Here is a 20,698-nt window from a genome sequence, read left to right as displayed (position 1 = left end):
ATTACTCTTGGCAGCCTCATCGTCAGGTGTGGGAGTCCAGACGTCAACCAACCTCATGGAAGGAGGGGGCTCAAAAAGGTCTAACTCCCCACCCAGCGCGCGTCCCGCAACGTGAGAGGGTTCGGCTTCCGCCTCAGCAGGGTGTGCAGGTGCACTAGGGTGTAATTGCGAGTATAGTACATGGACTTCCTCATGCAACGTATTGCAATAGACCTGTAGGTCGTCGATAGTTGAGCTAAGTTCTTTAATTCGGGCCTGAGCCCTTGCTTCCTTAGCACATGCCAGCAAACAGGACTGTACTGCCCAGTCAAGTGCTAAGTCCCGATCAGCAAGCTGATCCTGCAGGTGACAGATGTCCCTTCTTAGTTCATTTATTCGATCTCCGTCTGCGACCCAAGCATCGGTCCTGTGTTGCAGCGCTGCTTGAAGTCGACTAACTCGGGCTTGAAGATCTCCTATGGGGTCATTACTCCCACTGCTACTGCTTTCATGTCGAGGGGCCAGTTGATGTCGGGGCACTCCAATTGGTCCAGTTGACTTGCGTGCCGTTAGCCTTGTGCGTGGCGGCATCTTTCTAAGGGGGAAAATGTTATTAGTATAATTCTTAGCATGATGCATGTGTAAGTACAGAATCAACCTTAGTTGATTCAACCTTCTATACATTGCACTCTTCCTATCTGGTCTTTAAGATAGACTCTTCAGAATACTTAGGTGAGAAAAGAGTTTTTAGGTAAGACTTTTGAAAATCCTTTTGAAGATGCCTCATAATATCTGCAAAGAAGGGCTACGCTCCGATACCAGCTGTGACGGAACCTCCCAAGTAATTAGGCCCACCTACAGTTGTCCTTGTCTAACAGACATCAGACATCCTGTAGATGTTCCTAAGTCACTTGACAAGTTCGGTATCTTTCCTTACCTTACCAGGAACGATTCACCCGTCTTGCATACATTACAGAACATCGGAGATAAAGAAATGCGGAAGCGATTACATAACTTACATTTATTTAAAAAGCAAGCTCAAGTTGTTTTATTACAGACCAGAACTAAAAAGACGAGTGCTGAGTAGTAATATTATACAAACCAAGGGAGGCACAAACTCCTCCTGATAAGTATTAAGCAAAAGATCCTATGTGGAGGACCAAGTCCTCCCGCACTTCAGTCTTGCCTTTCCTCCTTAGGAACCCCCTTGGCACAGAAGCAACAGAAATCTGCTACTTCCTCACCTAAAAACAATGAAGGGATAAACCCTGAGTATGGAATTACTCAGCAAGTCTTACCCGACTAAAGAAAAGACTCTCAAGGGTATGCTAGTTACATGGGAGTCAAGGTAAGGCTTTTCAATAATCAAAGACTCTGTTTTGCAGAAATGCTTACTAAAGTGGATCCTTAAAAATCCAGTTTTATTTGTCAAGTTAAGTACAATTACCTGCAACTAGAGTTCTTTCTACCCTAGTTCAATCACTGGTCCTGCACTAGCCAATTTCTTAACAAAAACCCATCATCTTTAGTGGAATGCTACGTGTAAGTCAGTGGCCAAGTCTCCATAACCGCGGAGGTACGGCGATCCGAATCGATTATACTCAGCTGAGGATCTCCAATCACACGACATATGTAGCACTTAACCCTTGCATATGTCAACCCGCCACCGGGGTTCTTAAGACCAGATCAGGTTCACGCAAACCGAGAGCACAGATACACCACCGTCCAGCCTCTTGCCACGGAGGGTACACACTACTCTCGCCACCGCTCCACGCCCATTTCGTGTTATCTTATTCTGGCCTTAGTGCACCCAAGGCAAGGCTTACCCATGACGAGGCATGTGACCAGTTAAAGGGTCCTCGGTCAGCAGGAGACGGTCCTTAATCGACTCAGACGGAGACACTACACCGAGACTCTCTTCTCGTGCAAGTCACCCGCCCGGTCTCAGCTTAATCTTTTAACCCAAAAACTTGGTACCTGGCAGAGGTACATCTTTTCCGATGTTGAATCCATCACGGCCGTGATGGATTCACCATCAAGTTTTATTTTCGAAAACAACTCTCCCACTTTGCCAAACATCTTTTGTAAAACAAATCCTTTTGTTTTTCTAAAGCAATACTAAGCATAGTAAAACCTTTTTGTAAAAACAGGGTTTCAAGGAGGGTAATCAAGATCAAGGAAGGTAATGCAAGAATTGTTTTATCAAGCAACTCCTATCACCTAATGCAGCAAGCAAGTGAGAAAGATTTTAAAAACATCAAGGAAGGTGGCAAATGCACCGGGGCTTGCCTTCGTTAACAGGTGAGTCGGGCTCGGATCCACAAATATCGAAGTAGAAGCAGTTGCCTGCTTGAGAATCCGAGGGTGGTGGTGTCCTCTCTTCGGTGACTTCTACTTCTTCTTCACGTTCTAACATAACCATATATATACATATATAAGAATGAATGCCATGTAATGCGCATGAGAGTGCGAAGATAATAAAGTTTTATTATCTAAGTCTTGAATACAACTTTCGTTCACAGAACTCCGAGAACTTAGGGTTTCCGGAGTCGGTAAAGGAGTTCATAGGGCAGGGGGGTGGTTTTGGTTTCTAGTTATCAAACATGGTTCAAATCAATTCAAACTCTACCCAAGGCTTCTAAATATTATTTTAAGTTCCCATAAAAAGTTTGGGCATTTTTGGACTTACCAATTATTTTCTAAAAATCCATAACTAATACTTTTAACTACTTTAAATGCCCTAAAATTTCTTATTTCTACTAAAATTCACAAAACTATTTTTATTAAATTCTAGGGAAAATAAGAAACCTAGGAAAATTGGTTTCACAATTTTACCATTTTTCTACATTTTTCTACATATTTCTAAAGCTGGGTAGAAAAGAAAAAGAGAAAAGATGTAACAGTGCTGGGCCAAATCTGGTCCAGACGGCCCAACAACACAGGAAACGCGCGCCCGCGCCCGCGCGCGATGGCAGAATTGCACCGGGGCCCTCGCGTTTTTATCTAACTGTGAACGGGTTCAACCACTATTCCTACGGGTCTCTGACGCTTTACACCGAGCCCCCCGGATTTCTAATTCTTTGCACGCCCGAGTCCACGACGATGGCAGCGCGGGGAGCACTCCGGCGAGCCACCGTACCGGCCGATTGAGGCGATGACCGGCGCTCCCGAGCGACCGACACCAAATTGGAGCTACCCTGACCATTTCCCCCAACCTAATTGCAGCTAAGACCAACTACGTAGCTCTGGCCACGGTGGCCGTGAGCATCACGGCAAGACCGACGCGTTCCCGGCGATTGGCGGGCTCCTAGCTCAATTCAGTGGCTCGGAAAGTATCGTAGAGTCATTAGGGTACTTAAACGAGGGAGAGGGAGGATTGGACTGACCGGAAAGGGGGATGGCCGCGGTGAGCTTGATTCTACGGTGGCGGAAACCCGATTTGGGGCGAACGCGAAATTCCCGAGCTCCAGCAAACGATTGTGGCTAATTGGCGGTGGCTGGTTAGCTGATGACCCTACGGAGCTGGTCACGGGCTCAATTTATAGCGCACAACGGCGGTGACCGTGAATTTTGGGGAGGACGCGCGGCGGCCGGAGGGAAAGAAGAACACTGGCGCAAATAAATCCGTGGCTAACGGCGTGGCAATCTCCCCGGCGACGATGGGACAGTGTTAAGGTGTCACGGCGGTGCGGTGGAAAGCGAGAGCCACGCGGCGCATGGCCGGGAGGCGGCGGTCGCCAGCGTGTTAATCCGCTCAGCCGCAAAGAGGGAGAGAGAGCCACGGGGAGTCACCGGAGTGATCTCCAGCTCACCGTCGGCGAGAACCTTTTACCGTGTGTCCTTATCTGCCCATCCCGAGCACAAGTTGGGACGGCAACGGCACGAATCACGGCGGAATTGGTCGTCGGCGGTGGGTTTGCTGGCGATCTTATCTGTTTCAGCTGTACACTGTACCATGGTGAACACCCCATCAGACAGCCTGATAGAGCATGTTGGAGCTTCATTTTCTCCAATATTTATGTGAAACCTATGCCAACTTTTTGCAGCAAAGTTGTAGAGCTATAATCCATCTATGACTTTGATACAATGTGCTCCCACAACAAGTCACTGGATCCCACTCAAAATCGAGCTCAAAGTTCACCCCATTACACTGCTACTGAAAATTCAGTCCTTTAGCAGTCTGACAGCCAGACTTTGAGCATGATTATCTTCTAATTTTTCACAAGAACATGGCTTGCACTCTTAAGCAAACTTGTTCTCCTATAACCGGGCTATAATTTTGATGTAGTGACCAAGGGCAAAAACCCTATAATTTTCAAGATACAATGCTCCAAAGTTGAGCCCACACTCTGAAATTTCAGACTTAGAATAGAACTTAATTGAGGTCCATTTTGCATTTAAGTCCAGAACTCAACATTTGGCTTTCAAGTCCACACATTTGTGAACCAAAGGACTTAAGAAACTTATTTGACTTGGTTTTTGCACTTTAGTCCAAAAGTGGACTAATTTTGCACATAGGCCCCTAGGGTTTAGTTCTAGGGTTTTCCAGGGTTCCAATTAGGGTTTCTGGTATTCCAGGGGTATAAATGTGATTCAACTTTATTTTTGGGCATATTTTGTAACTATTACCCTAAAGTATTTAAGTTTTCTCAATTTGGGTTAGGTTTTACCCCTTTAATCCCTATTTAGGGTTAAGTTCCCTATCCAGGGTTCTATTTGCAAAACATTAAAACAATACAACTTGTTTGAAATTTTTACCTAGTGAATGCACTCTAGGTGTGTCAAACATATGCAATGCCAATGCTTATGATGCCATGCTCCAGTTTTAGTTATAGTAACACCAGAGGTGTTACAGACATCATCCCCGACGACAGGAGGACACGTGTGGAGTGACAGCCCTTACTTCACGCCTTAGGGCCATTCAGTGGCCCCCTAACTTCAAGGTATCCAATGTCGACAAATATGAACCTAAGCAGGATCCAGGAGGCTGGCTGGCCGTCTACACCACCGCTGCCCGAGCCGCCGGAGCATCCGAGGACGTGATGACTGCGTACTTACCCATTGTCCTCGGGCAAGACGCACTGCAATGGCTGCGACATCTACCTCGACACTGCATCAACGACTGGAGCGACTTCAGTCGACGCTTCACCGCCAACTTTCAGTCCCTCTCTGACAAACCAACGCAACCATGGGACCTCAAATCCATCAAGCGCCGGGGGGACGAAACTCTCCGGTCGTACCTCAAAAGGTTCCAGACCATGAGAAACCGTATCCCCGAGGTCACGGAGGCGGCCGTGATCGAGGACTTCTACAGAGGATCCAATGACTCGGCCTTCGTCCGAGCCATACTGCAGAAAGCGCCGACTACCTCCGAGCAGCTGTTCCGGGAAGCCGACCTCTACATCACCGCCGACGAGCGAGCTCAAGACCTCATTGGGGAAGCGAAGCCCGCACCGGCGGCACCACGACGTGACGCGAACCAGCAACCCAACAAACGCTGGGAGAAGAGACCGCGCGAAGAGATGCACGCCGCTGGACCACCTGCCTCTCGCGCCCAGGGAGGACCTCGCGGAGGCGAGCGCACGCTGGATGACATCCTCGACGCCTAGTGCCCGTACCACAAGGACATGCGCCACACCCTTCGGAACTGGAGGAACTTCAAGCACTCCGTCGGACACGACCGACCCTTCCAACCTCTACCTCCTCCTCCGCCGCGGGGAGGACCAGAAGAACCACAACAACCCCAACAACAAAAGGAGGGAGGAGGAGGAGCCTTCCCACACGTTGACAGGGAGGTCAACGTCATCTTCGGCGGACACGGATCGCGGGAGAGCAGAAGACAACAAAAGCTTAACGATCGCCAGATATTGGTGGCGACCACCGGTCCACCCGCTCCGTACCGGTGGTCGGAGCACCCGATCACCTTCACTCGGGCAGATCAATGGCTCAACTTCGACCACCCAGGCAAATACCCGCTCCTCGTCGATCCAGTGATCCGAGATAGCAGGGTGAAGAAGGAGTTAGTGGATGGGGGGAGCAGCATCAACGTCACCTTCCCCCGGACACTCCAAGGCTTGGGAGTTCACCTCAAACAGCTCCGCGAGTCAGACACTCCTTTCTTCGGCATCATGCCGACTGAAGGGGAATACCCGCTGGGCCACATCTACATGCCTGTCACCTTCGGAACTCCGGAGAACTACAGAACCAAGTTCCTGAGGTTCGAAGTGGCAAACTTCGACTGCGGGTACAACGCCATCATCGGGAGGCCGGGATTGGCAAAATTCATGGCCATCCCACACTACACGTACATGATATTGAAGATGCCCGGACCACAAGGAATCATAACTGTGCGCGCTGACTTCCAAGGCGCCGCAGAATGTTTCCGAGTGGCCATACAAGCAGCCCTCACCACAAAACTGTCGGCGACTTCTTCAGCGCAGGCGAACTCTAAGCCTGAGGAAGACCTTACGGCACCAGTGAATGAAGCCCAAGCCGCGACCTCTATGCGGCCGACTGAAGAAACTAAAAGGATCAACCTGGGGTTTGCTGATGAACGCAAGACTGCCATCATCTGCTCCAGCCTGGACGATAAATAGGAAGGCACGCTCGTCCGGTTTCTGCAAGACAACCGAGACGTATTCGCAGGGCAACCTGCGGATATGCCGGGAGTCCCGAGAGAACTGGCCGAGCACAAACTGAAGGTCTACCCCCAGGCAAGGCCGATCCGACAAAAAACTACGTCGCTTCACGCCCGACAAAAGAGAGGTCATTCGCGTTGAGTTGGCTCGTTTGGTCGCAGCTTGATTTATTAGAGAGGTGTTACATCCCGAGTGGTTAGCCAACCCTGTTCTTGTACTCAAAAAGAATAAAGTGGATTGGCGCATGTGCGTCGACTATACAGATCTCAACAAACATTGTCCAAAGGATCCCTTCGGGCTCCCTAGGATAGATCAGGTGGTAGACTCCACCGCTGGATGTTCTGTGCTATCTTTTCTGGACTGCTATTCCAGATACCATCAGATTAGTTTGGCAAAGGAAGACGAGGAAAAAACAGCATTCATCACTCCATTTGGTGCTTTCTGCTATACCTCCATGCCGTTTGGCCTCAAAAACGCTGGAGCGACTTATCAGAGAGCCATTCAAATATGCTTAGCCAATCACTGGGGCAAGCATGTGGAAGCCTACGTGGATGACGTGGTGATCAAAATAGAGAACTCGGAAAACTTCATCGAAGACTTACAGCTGGTTTTCAACAGTCTACGGCGATATCGATGGAAGCTTAATCCTGAAAAATGTGTCTTTGGAGTACCAGCAGGAAAGCTACTCGGATTTATTGTCAGCCACCGAGGAATTGAAGCTAACCCAGATAAGATTGAAGCTGTCATGAAAATGGAAGCACCACGATCACAAAAGAAGGTTCAGCGACTTACCAAATGTATGGCAGCCCTGAGCAGATTTATATCCAGGCTGGGAGAAAAAGGCTTACCATTTTACAAGCTACTCAAGAAAGTGGATAAGTTTCAGTGGACTTCAGAAGCACAGGAAGCCCTAGATGCACTGAAGAAATTCTTGACAACGCCACCAGTACTGAAGCCGCCACGGCGAGCCACATCAACTCAACCAGCTAAAGATCTGCTGCTGTATATCTCTTGCACGAGTCACGTGGTAAGCACCGTGTTGGTAGTCGAGCGAGCAGAAGAAGGACATGCCTACCTAGTGCAACATCCTATTTATTTCATCAGTGAAATTCTGGGTCACTACTTTGATGACCACAAAGTCATAGTAGTCACTGGTTTTCCGATAGGGGATATCCTTCACAACAAAGAAGCCATTGGCCGAATAGCCAAGTGGGCCTGTGAACTGGGATCTCATGACATCGAATTTTGACCTCGTACTGCCATCAAAACTCAAGCATTGGTTGACTTCGTATCAGAATGGACTGAACAACAAGTACCAGAGAACCCAGAAACTGCAGAAGTATGGTGGATGTATTTTGATGGCTCGCTGAAGTTGCAGGGAGCAGGCGCAGGAATTCTCTTCATCGCACCTGGAGGCGAGCACCTCAAATATGCCCTCCAGTTGTTATTTCCAGCCTCTAACAATGCGGCCGAGTATGAAGCTCTGATCCATGGACTGAACATCGCTATATCATTAGGCATCAAGAGACTGATGGTATACGGAGATTCTTTGGTGGTCATAAGCCAGATAAAACAAAGAATGGGACTGTTCGAATGATTCAATGGGAAAATACTGCACTGCCGTCCGAAAACTAGAAGATAAATTTGAAGGTCTAGAATTTCATCATGTAGAAAGAGATCGGAACACGGCAGCCGATGTATTGTCCAAGCTAGGATCCAGTCGAGCTCAGGTCCCACCCGGAGTCTTTGTACAAGAAATACCACAGCCAAGCATCTCGATGGATCAGGCAGAAGAGTGTAATATCGTGAATCAACTAGAGTCAGGCTCTGATGACTGGAGAAGGCCGATCATCAAATATATAAAGAACGAAGAGGAACCAGACAATAAAAATGCAGCCGAGCGCATCGCTAGACAGTCAGCTCACTACACACTCATTGGGGAGACACTATACAGAAGGGGCGCATCAGGCATCTTCATGAAATGCATTCTCTCATCCACTGGGAAGCGACTTCTAGATGAGGTCCATGCTGGACAATGTGGAGTACACGCAGCGTCCAAGACACTAGTCAGGAAGGTCTTCAGGTCGGGATTCTATTGGCCAACAGCGAAAAGTGATGCAGCCGAGTTAGTTCGGAGGGGCGAAGCTTGCCAGTACTTGTCAAAGCAACAACATCTACCAGCACAGCAACTGCAGACCATACCGGTGACTTGGCCCTTTGCATGCTGGGGGCTAGATATGATTGGACCTTTTAAGAAAGCTCAAGGAGGATACACTCATGTACTGGTAGCGATCGAAAAATTCACTAAATGGATAGAGTTCAAACCCATTGCTTCTTTGACCTCAGCTAAAGCCGTGGAATTCATACAAGACATAATATTCAGGTTCAGAATACCGAACAGTATCATAACCGACCTGGGATCCAACTTCACAAATTCAGAGTTCTTTGATTTCTGCGAGCAAAAAAGCATCCAGGTCAAGTATGCTTCGGTAGCGCACCCGAGAGCCAACGGGCAGGTTGAACGAGCTAACGGGATGATATTGGAGGCACTCAGGAAAAAGGTTTTCGATAAAAATGAAAAGTTCACAGGAAAGTGGATAAGGGAATTGCCTTACGTCGTTTGGAGCCTAAGAACCCAACCTAGCCGAGCTCTGCATGGAAATACTCCTTTCTTCATGGTCTATGGGTCAGAGGCAGTACTGCCTGCTGATCTCAAGTTTGGGGCGCCAAGGTTGATCTTCGAAAGCATAGCAGAGGCCGAAGCAACTAGGCTGGAAGATGTTGATGTACTCGAAGAAGAGCGACTGAACGCAGTAATTCAATCAGCACGGTACCAGCAGACTCTGAGACGCTATCACGACAAGGCCGTGCGACGACGATCCTTTTCAGTAGGAGATCTCGTCCTCCGCCGAATTCTAACGGGGGAGGGATGGCACAAGTTATCGCCCTTATGGGTAGGACCATTCATAGTAGCAGAAGTCACTCGGCCGGGATCATATCGTCTCACTCAAATGGACGACATAGAAATTGGGAACTCCTGGAATATAGAACACCTCAGGAAGTTTTATCCGTAGCTGTATTTCAAAAGCTATCGGGATGACGATGTACTCTGTAAAATGGGAAATATGTCTTCAATAAAAAAGGCTTCAAGAATACTCAGTTTGTTCATGATTGACTTGCATTCTTACTTAACTCAGGGTGACCACTATGCCCTGCTAACGGAGCAATCGGCTTAAGTCGGCAACGACTTAAAATGGTGCAACATGCTAGCGCTTACTTAACTCGGGGTGACCACTATGCCCTGCTAACGGAGCAATCGGCTTAAGTCGGCAACGACTTAAAACGGTGCAACATGCTCGCGCTTACTTAACTCGGGGTGACCACTATGCCCTGCTAACGGAGCAATCGACTTAAGTCGGCAACGACTTAAAACGGTGCAACATGATCGCGCTTACTTAACTCAGGGTGACCACTATGCCCTGCTAACGGAGCAATCAGCTTAAGTCGGCAACGACTTAAAATGGTGCAACATGCTCACGCTTACTTAACTCGGGGTGACCACTATGCGCTGCTAACGGAGCAATCGGCTTAAGTCGGCAACGACTTAAAACGGTGCAACATGCTCGCGCTCATTAACTCGGGGCGACCATTATGCTCTGCTAACAGAGCAATCGGCTTAAGTCGACAACGACTTAAGACGGTGCAACATGCTCGCGCTTACTTAGCTCAGGGTGACCACTATGCCCTACTAACAAAAGCAATCGATTTAAGTCAGCAACGACTTAAGGCGATCTCGCATGCTTACGATTACTCATATAGGGGTGACTTCTATACCCCGTAAACAAGTTTCAAAACCATCACTCAGCATTTTACTACTGCAAATTTATGTACTGTTGAATTCTAAAACAATAGGAGAGTAGCAATATCATTCAAATGCTGAACTGGTGTCCTCTAACAAATATCCGACCATGCTAACCGCGCGCTCAAAGCACGCAAAATATTTCTCTATTTTGCAATATCTTTCTCAGGAGCAACTGACGAAGAAGGGCGACTTGAGGAATCAGGAGCAGCGTTCACGTCAGCCCTTATGTCTTCAGGAACAACCACGCCGGGTCTCCTCATCAAGATTTGCCCTGCGCGAATGGCTTTATCCATGGCTCCGTCGCGCTGGGCCCTCAGAGTAATGGAAGTTTCTTCAGCAACTTTGGCAGCCAATTGAGCGGTCTCTAGCTCCTGGGCGATGGATTTCTTGGAAGCACGAAGTTCTTTGATAGCAGCATCCTTAGCCGATATCAACTACCTGAGACGGATCACATCATCCGTGGATTCCTGCAGCTTACAACGATGATTGTCTAACTCCTCTATGGTAAAGCGATGGCTTCTCTCCAGGATGGTCAACGAGTTGCTAGAATCACGATACAGTCTGTCAAGATTGTCGCGAGAAGCGACAAGGGCACTTTTTTCTTCCTGCAAACAAGAATCAACTCCTTCAAACATCAAGCGAGCAATAAGAACACAGCAATACAAGGCACAGTTTCATAAGTCACCTTTTCAGAATCAAGCTGAGCGCGAAGAGTAGAGTTCAGCGTCTTAGCGTCATTTAGAGCAGTAGAGACCTGGGCCAGCTCAGTCTGGCTTTGAGAATACTTTTCCTCAAAATCAGAACACCGCTGGACCAGTTCAGCCTAACCTTGAGAATGTTTTTCTTCAAGAATGGAAATCTGCCGAGCCATATCTAGCAAGAGACAATCAAGCAAAAAGAGTCAAAATATAAAGCAGTTCAATAAGGTAGACGAAGAGAAGCAAAAGAGTACTAACCAGCATTCGTCGCCTCCAAATCAGAGACACGATGTTGGAGCAACACCAGATTCCAACGTGCCAGAGACGAAGCTCCTTCTAGAACAGAAGCACCTTGCAACCTCAGCTGACTAGCCATCCCGTCCACCAATGCCTGATATGGAGAACAGATGAGCGTATTGACAGCAGTTCGTACGGTGTAAAAAGTCAGGCCAGAATATATCATAGTACCTGGAGATTGGAGAAGAACGAAGGGACTCCCAAATCGTGAGAGATCAATTGATGACTTGGCATAAGGTCACCACCCGAAGCAGCTTGCAATGAACCAGCATGGACCAACTCGGCACCATCAACAGAGCCCAAAACTTGGTCAGCGGGAACGCTAGCCTCTAAAGCAACTCCCTGGCCCAAAGCTTGGGCTACCACCATGCAACCAGAGTGTGGAGAAGATCCCGCGTGAACATCCATGGAAGTACAAGAGGGAGACCCCGCTCGGACACCCTCGGGGGCTGGGCCATAGTTTGCGCTACCCACTTGAGCCGGATCACCTCCGGCAGTACCCTCGGCGGCTGGGCAGTGGCTTGCGTTTCCAGCACGAGCCGAATCATCCCCGACAACATCCTCGGGGGCTGGGTAGGTGCCAGCACCATCCTTGAGGACCAAGTTCTCTGTAGTAGCCACCTCTAAGGCTGAGGGTCCCTCAGTTACTTCCATGGGAGCAAGACGATCCAAGTCAGTTTCCTGACCCTCAAGACTGCGCTCTAAGGTCGATGTGGCGCGGGACGCTGCCCAGGATGACCCCAACCCGACGTCGAGCACATCAGCACAAACCTCCATCACACCATCATCCGCTGGCTCTGATAACAGGTCTTCTGGAACCATATCTTCAAGAGTTTGATCAAAGTTTGCCAGGGACAATTCTTGTAGACCAATGAGGGCAGACAGAGCAGGAGAAGGAACTCCACTACTTTCCCCACTGGCGACATATTGCCGACTGTTCTTCCGAGTCAAAGGGACCTCATCTTCTTCCTCCCCATCGTTTTCATCAGCAACATAGACAACACACCCATTGGGATCAGCAGCAGATGGAGCACTCCCATTGGGGTCAGCAGCAGATGGAGCACCCCCATTGGGGTTAGCAGCAGATGGAACACCCCCATTGGGATCAGCGTCAGTAAACTCAGGCACGGGAACTTCCTCATCAGCAGGAACCGAAGGACCAGCCTCCCGATCCAAACTAGATACTCGCCGAAGACATCTCTTTTTCTTTTTCTGCTCATCAGCAGGAGAATCAAGTTGATTGGCTCGGTAAGGGCGTCTCGGGCGAACACTGACAGGCTTCTGAATATCCAAGGTTATACTAGCTTCTGGGAGAGGCGCCACCACCAATGTCCCAGCAGGAGCAGCATCAGAAGAGTCTTCAGCCAGCATATCGAGCATAGCACTTATCTCTGCATCACTAGGATCCAAAGGCACCTCAAAGTGGACCTGCCGTTCATCATCAGGAATCTCCTCGAGCGAGGCAACCAAGGCGCTAACTTCTTCAGCAGAGGGTCGCACTCTAAGGCCCAAACTGCCATCAGCGACAGGTGGATTCGACACAAAAAGAGTGAAGGCCTTGGGAGGAGGTAGGTTCCAGGCTGAGTATGCCGCTGGGGCACCAACATTTGATACCTTGCCTCTAAGAATCATCTCAAGTCGGTTCACCAAGTCTACAGAGGGAATTCTTCTGTTGGTAACCCGAGTTGAGTCAGCTAGGCCTCGGTACAGATAAGCCGGGTATGCCCTGTCCTTCAACGGTTGAATGTTCTTGAAGACAAAATCAGCAACCACAGCCTCAGGAGTCAAACCCCTCTCTTTCAACAGTCCAACTTCAGCTAGCAAAGCCCGTGCATCAGCTACCTCCTGATCCGTGGGGGACTCGGTCCAACTCAGAGTGCGAACATCCGGCTGTCTTTGAGAGGGATTTCAAGATATTCAGTCTTCCTCCCACGGAGCATCTCCAAACTAGCACCCCCAACCAGCTGATGCTGCCCCCCGGCCATCCCAGGGCGACAATGATACAAATACTTCCACAATCCAAAATGTGGCAGCATGCCAAGAAAAGCTTCACATAAATGAACATAAATGGAAATTTGCAGAATGGAATTGGGATTCAGATGGGTCAAATTAAGACGATAGAAATCAAGGAGGCCACGGAAAAAAGGAGAAATGGGAAGACCGAGACCGCAGAGGAGAAAAGGAACATAAATCACGGATTCATGGGTATCCTCTGTCGGGACAGTGACCCCATGACAAATCCGCCAAGAACAAAGCTCCCTCGGGGGAAGGACCCCGATGGACACGAGGTGGAGAAGGTCAGGCTCGGAGACAACAGACATATGGTTACCTTCGAAAGGCAACTGCTGTTGGGGTTGATGGGGGGAATCACCGCAGCGGATGAACTCGAGGCCTTTCGCTTGGGCGCCATCTCAACTCTACTAGCGAACAGAGCGGGAGCCGAATTGCAGAGAGGATCTGGAAGCAGGAAAGCAAGAACTAGGTCACGGAAAGCAGAGGCGGCTGAAAGCGCAGTGCATATGGGATATTCCCGAGTCAGATACCGTTCCCAAAAGCGCCCAGTCAGCACCCGGCAGTTACTTCTAAAACACCGGCGAGCCACGTTGTCACCCGGCGGTTACTTCTAAAACCCCGGCGTACCACATCATCACTCGGCTATTATCCTCAAAGTGGCCGACATGGCTCGTTCTAACTCGGCTGTTATTTCTAAAACGCCGACGTTATCACTAGTCGCTCGACATTTATCTCTAAAGCACCGACGAAGTCTTCAGTCGCTCGGTGGCTATTTCTAAAACGCCAACGTTATCACCAGTCGCTCGGCATTTATCTCTAAAGTGCCGACGATGTCTTTAGTCGCTCGGCGGCTATCTCTAAAGCACCGACGATGTCTTCAGTCGTTCGACGGCTATTTCTAAAACGCCAACGTTATCACCAGTCGCTCTACATTTATCTCTAAAGTGCCGACGATGTCTTCAGTCGCTCGGCGGCTATCTCTAAAGCGCCGACGATGTCATCAGTCGCTCGGTGGTTATCTCTAAAAAACGCTGGCGTCGTCACAAGTCACTCGGCTGTCACCTCTAAGATCACCGACGTGGTCAACAGTCATTCCGACGCTGACATGGTTTCGTCATCACTCGGACTCTATTTCAAATGCATAAATGTTGACAATAATAGCTCGGCCATCACCCCTGAAGCGGCGATACGATGCCCGAGTTATTTAGATACTATTCCGAATGAATCAACTTCACAAATAAGAGATCAACTTACTACGAAGCAAAGTAATTGGTATAGGAGGAGACAAAGTCATTCTTCATTAAGGAAAGTAATAGTACTTACAAATCAACTCATTATGAGTTGATACTTCCCTACTGCTACTACTACTACTACGCTACACTATACTACTCTACACTAACTAATACTACTACATTATTTTACTACACTATACTAATATCTAAAGACCAGTGGCATCTAGCCACTGGCCTTGTTGCTGCCCTTGCTGCTGCCCCTGCTGCTGCCGCCGTCGCCACCCCTGCCGTCGCCGTTGCCGCCCCTGCTACCGCTGTTGCCACCCCTGTCGCCGCCGTCATCGTCATCGCCTCCGTCGTCGTCGTCGTCACCTTCGCCGTCCTCCTCGGGCGAGTCCTCCTCGTCCGAGGAGTACTCCGACTCATCCGAGCCCTCGAGCCCGGAGCGCTCGACGACCCGGATGTAAGTCCAGACCTCCGCGGCAATCCCCTGAGAGTCGTTCGAGTCGTCGGACGACGCCGGGGGAGAGACGGGAGCCGGAGACTGTCGGTGTTTTGGGTCCGACCGCACACCCGGGGTTGCCCCTCAAGATGTTTTTAGGAGTAGGACGGTGTCGACAACTGTAGCAAAATGGTTCGTGCCGATTGCACGAGGGACAATGGACAAGGTTTACAGGTTCGGGCCGCTTAGAGAAGCGTAACACCCTACGTCCTGGTGAGTATGCTCGGTGAATGTGGTTACAAGAGAGCTCTCCGGATTGAGAATGCAGAGAGTTGATGTGGGTGGCTAAGTAATAGGGTCAATCGTTCTGAAGGGGTGCCCCCTAGGCCTTATATACTCGACCGTGGGGTAATACATGTGGATATGATAACAACGTGTAGCTAAAAGATAGTGAACTGTTTGAGTTTATCTCCTCGTGGTTCTGCCGACTTATCCTCGCATGGCTCCATTGCGTGGGGGCTCCAGCGCGGGAAAGTCGGATCTCTGTTGTGGTCGCTCGCTCGACGTTGTGGGTCGTCTAGGTTTGCACCAATCCGGCCTCATGTCGATTTGCTTTGCTGGTTGTCACTCCCCAGGCCCACGAAAGAATGACCTTACGATTTATTGGGCCCTTGGGCCTTTCGTGAGGTCTTTTACTCTTTTAGTGGACCCAGGGGATATCTATCCCCCACAAGCCCCCGATCTTTGGGTTAATTTAGAGGTAATCAGCCCAAAGATCCCAGGTCCAGCTTGCAGGTGATTTGAAGAAAATGACTTCTTATTGTCTCCTCCTGCTTTGATCATTCGTAGACCGAAGCTTTGTTTCGTGCTTGTGCCTTAGAGGTCGGCATTTCAATTTGTAGGATTCTGAACTTCATTGGGTGCACTGGAGGTGCACCCAATGGGTGTAGCCCCCGAGCTTCGAGTAGATTTTAGAAAATAATCTACTCGAAGGTCTTCCCCAGAAATTATTTCCATTTGTGCTCCTGCGTTTTGGTTGAGGGCCGGCCTTTTAATCTTATCCCACGCCTTAGAAGTCGGCACTATCTTGGCTTGGAATGATAATCCATGGGGTGCACCAGAGGTGCACCCAATGGGTGTAGCCCCCGACCTTCAAATGGATTTTTGAGGATAATCCATTCGAAGGTCTTCCTTTTGTGTCTCTTTGCTGAAAATTATCCTTTCTGTTTGTAAAAATTGGCATGAAGCTATCCGCATTATGCTTTGGAGGTCAACATTATGTCATCAGTATTATGCTTCAGAGGTCAGCATATATTTTGTCTTTAGCAGCCGAGTTCGCAACCCATCCATATCTTGCTAGGCAGTGCAATTTATTTGCTCTCCGACTGATTGGACGTTTGATGGACGTTCTCTGTCTAGTCTTCACGTCGCTTCTGTCGGTCATATTTTGTACTTCACTGGCTATATTTGGCTTTCCTTTGATCCTTACTGATATCTCATTTTTGTCTTGAGGTATTCACTGCGTGCCCTGCACAGATGTGACCGTCTTGAAAAATATACTGATAATTCCTGGGCGTCCCCCCCCCCAATGGGTGTGGGCAAGGGACGGCTTGGTACGCTGAGTGTTTTAGCCGGCTGCTTCTGAGTAGTAATGTGATGTGACGGCGGGTGTAATCATATCCTCCGCGCTGTTGACTAGAGTCCCAATGGGTGTTGTGTTGCGTGAAACGGCGTCAGCCGCCTGACGTGTCTTCAGACGGGTTGAAGTGCTTATTGAATGCTTTGCGACTGTTCAGTGACTGCGGTTGGAGGTGAGCGGTTGCCTTCTCCTTCTATAAATAACGTCGTTGTCTCTCTGGCTTTTCCACATCTCTCGCTGTTGTCTGTTGCTTCCCTTTCTTCTCTCCCTTTTGCTTCCACCATGGGCAAGAACAATAAGCGCAAGCGTGAGCCAAATCCTCCATCGGAGGAGTTTGGTGACTCGGAGTACTCAGAGGAGGAGTTCTCCTCTGAGTCTGAGGGGTCTCCGGCTCCCATCCCCCTACGTGAGTCGTCTGACGACTCAGACGACTCCCAGGGGCTCGGATGAGTCGGAGTACTCCTCGGATGAGGAGGACTCGGACGGCGGCGGCGAGGACGAGGACGACGACGACGACGACGGTGACGGTAGCGGCAGGGGCGGCGGCGGCGGCAGCAAGGACGGTGACGGCGGCGGTAGCAGGGGCAGCAACCGGGGCGGCAGCAGCAGGGGCAGCACCAGGGGCGGCAGCGGCAGCGGCAGCAACAGGGCCAGTGGCTAGATGCCACTGGTCTTTTAGATATTAGTATAGTATAGTTAGAATAATGTAGTAGTAGTGTAGAGTAGTATAGCGTAATGTAGTAGTAGTAGTAGTAATATAATGTAGTAGTAGTAGGGAAGTATCAACTCGTAAAGAGTTGATTTGTAAGTATGTTATCTTCCTTCTAATGAAAGAATGATGTTGGCTTCTCCTTTATGATTGTCCTGCTCATTTGTGAAGCTGATTCCTTTGAGACAGTAAATGAATAACTTGGGGATCAAACAGATGCTTTCAGAAATAGCTGCCGAGTAACTTGTAGACGGTGTCGGCGCTTTTGAGGTAACTGCCGAGTGACCGAACACAGTATCGGAGTTTTAGAGATAACTGCCGAGCGACTTGAGACGATGTCAGAGGGCGACGTCAGCGTTTTAGAGGTAACACCGAGCAACTGAAGGGCGACGTCGGCGTTTTAGAGGCAACGCCGAGCAACTGAACACTATATCAGCGTTTTAGAGGCAACACCGAGTGATTGGAAAGCGACGTCAGCATTTTAGAGGTAATGCCGAGCGACTGAACGCGATATCAGCGTTTTAGAGGTAACGCCGAGCGACTTGAGACGATGTCAGGGGGCGACGTCAGCGTTTTAGAGGTAACACCGAGCGACTGAAGGGCGACGTCGGCGTTTTAGAGGCAACGCCGAGCAACTGAACACTATATCAGCGTTTTAGAGGCAACGCCGAGTGATTGGAAAGCGACGTCAGCATTTTAGAGGTAATGTCGAGCGACTGAACACGATATCAGCGTTTTAGAGGTAACGCCGAGTGATAGCAGGCCGCGCGAGCCACTTTGAGGATGATAGCCGAGTGATGAGGTGGCGCACCGGTGTTTTGGAAATAACTGCTGGATGACCACGTGGCACGCCGGGGTTTTGGAAATAACCGCCGGGTGCTGACTGGGCACTTTTTGAAACGGTATCTGGCTCGAGAATATCCCATAAGTGCTGCGCTTTTAGCTGCCTTTGCTTTCCGTGCCCTAGTTCTTGCTTTCTCGCTTCCGAATCCTCTCTGCTATTCGCCTCCTACTCCGCTCGCTGGTAGAATCGAGATGGCGCCCAAGAGGAAGACCTCGAGTTCATCTGCTGTGGTGATTCCTCCAATCGACCCTAACAGCCAGTTGCCTTTTGCAGGTAACCACATGTCCGTCATTTCTGAGCCTGAACTTCTCCACCTCGTATCCATCGGGGTTCTTCCTCCGTGGGAATTCTGTTCTTGGCGGATTTGCCATGGGTTTACTGTTCCGACTGAGGATACCCATGAGTCCGTTGTTTACGCCCCTTTCCTTCTCCGCGGCCTTGGCCTTCCCATTTCTCCTTTTTCCGCGGCCTCCTTGATTTCTACCATCTTAACTTGACCCATTTGAACCCCAATTCAATCCTGCAAATCTCCATTTTTGTTCATTTATGCGAGGCCTTTCTTGGCGTGCTGCCGCATTTCGGTCTGTGGAAATACTTGTATCATTGTCGCCCTGGGATGGCCGGGGGACAACATCAGTTGGTTGGGGGTGCCAGCTTGGAGATGCGCCGCGGGAGGAAGACTGAATATCTCGAGATCCCTCTCAAGGACAGTATCAAGGGATGGCGCTTGGAGTGGTTCATAGTTGAGAATTATGGGAATTCTCTCCCCTCCCGGTCGGGAAGACAGCCGGACGTTCGCACCCCAAGCTGGACCGAGTCTCCCACAGATCAGGAGGTAGCTGAGGCAGGTGTGTTGCTAGCTGAAGTTGGACTGCTGAAAGAGAGGGGTCTGACTGCTGAAGCTGTGGTTACTGATTTTGTTTTCAAGAATATTCAGCCATTGAAAGACAGGGCATACCCAGCTGATCTGTATAGAGGGCTGGCCGACTCAACTCGGGTTACCAACAGAAGAATTCCCTCTGCAGACTTGGTGAGCCGACTAGAGATGATCCTTAGGGGCAAAGTGTCAAATGTTGGTGCTCCAGTGGCATACTCGGCCTGGAACCTGCCTCCTCCCAAAGCCTTCACCCTTTTTGTGTCGAATCCACCTGTCACTGATGGCAGTTTGGGCCTTAGAGTGCGACCCTCTGCTGAAGAAGTTAATGCCTTGGTTGCCTCGCTTGGGGAGATTCCTGATGATGAACGACATGTCCATTTTGAGGTGCCCCTGAACCCTAGTGATGCAGAGGTAAGCGCTATGCTTGATTTGCTGGCTGAGGATTCTTCCGACGCTGCTTCTGCTGGGGCGTTGGTAGTGGCGCCCCTCCCAGAGGCTGATACAACTTTGGATACTCAGAAGCCTGTCAGTACTCGCCCGAGGCGCCCTTGCCGAGCCAATCAGCATGATCCTTCTGCTGATGAGCAGAAGAAGAAAAGAAGACGCCTCCGGCGAGTATCCAGTTTGGATTGGGACGCTGGTACCTCGGTTCCTGCTACTGAAGAAGTGCCTGCGACTGGATTTACTGATGCTGACCCCAATGGGTGTACCCAATCTGCTGCTGATCCCAATGTGGGTGCTCCATCTGTTGCTGATCCCAATGGGTGTGCTGCTTGTGTTGCCAATGTGGATAACGAGGAGGAAGAAGATGAAATTCCTTTGACTCGAAAAAACAGTCGACAGTTCATCGCCAGCGACGAAAGTAGTGGAGTTCCCTCTCCTGCTTTGTCTGCCCTCATTGGTCTGCAAGAACTGTCCCTGGCCAACTTTGATCAGACTCTTGAGGATATGGTCCTAGAGGACTTGTTATCGGAGCCAGTGGATGATGGTGCAATGGAGGTTTGCGCTGATGTGCCTGATGCTGGGTTGAGGTCATCCCGTGCCTCGTCGACCTTAGAGCGTGATCTCGAGGGTCGGGAGACTGACTTGGATCGTCCTGGTCCTATGGAAGTAGCTGAGGGCCCATCAACCTTAGAGGTGGCTACTGCAGAGAACTTGGACCCTGAGGATGGTGCTGACACATGCCCAGCCCCCGAGGATGTCGCCGGGGATGACTTGGCTCGGGTGGGGAGTGTAAGCCACTGCCTAGCCCCCGAGGGTGCTGCCGGGGATGATCCGGCTCAAGTGGGCAGTGCAAACTATGACCCAGCCCCCGAAGGTGCCCGAGTGGGGTCTCCCTCCTGTACTTCCATGGACGTTCATGCGGGATCTCCTCCACACTCTGGTTGTTTGGTGGTAGCCCAAGCCTTGGACCAGGGAGTCGCTTTAGAGGGTAGTGTCCCCGCTGACCTAGTGTTGAGCTCTGTTG

Source organism: Zea mays, chromosome 7 (assembly GCF_902167145.1).
Source record: "Zea mays cultivar B73 chromosome 7, Zm-B73-REFERENCE-NAM-5.0, whole genome shotgun sequence".
NCBI lineage: Eukaryota > Viridiplantae > Streptophyta > Magnoliopsida > Poales > Poaceae > Zea > Zea mays.
This window is presented reverse-complemented; position numbering follows the sequence as displayed.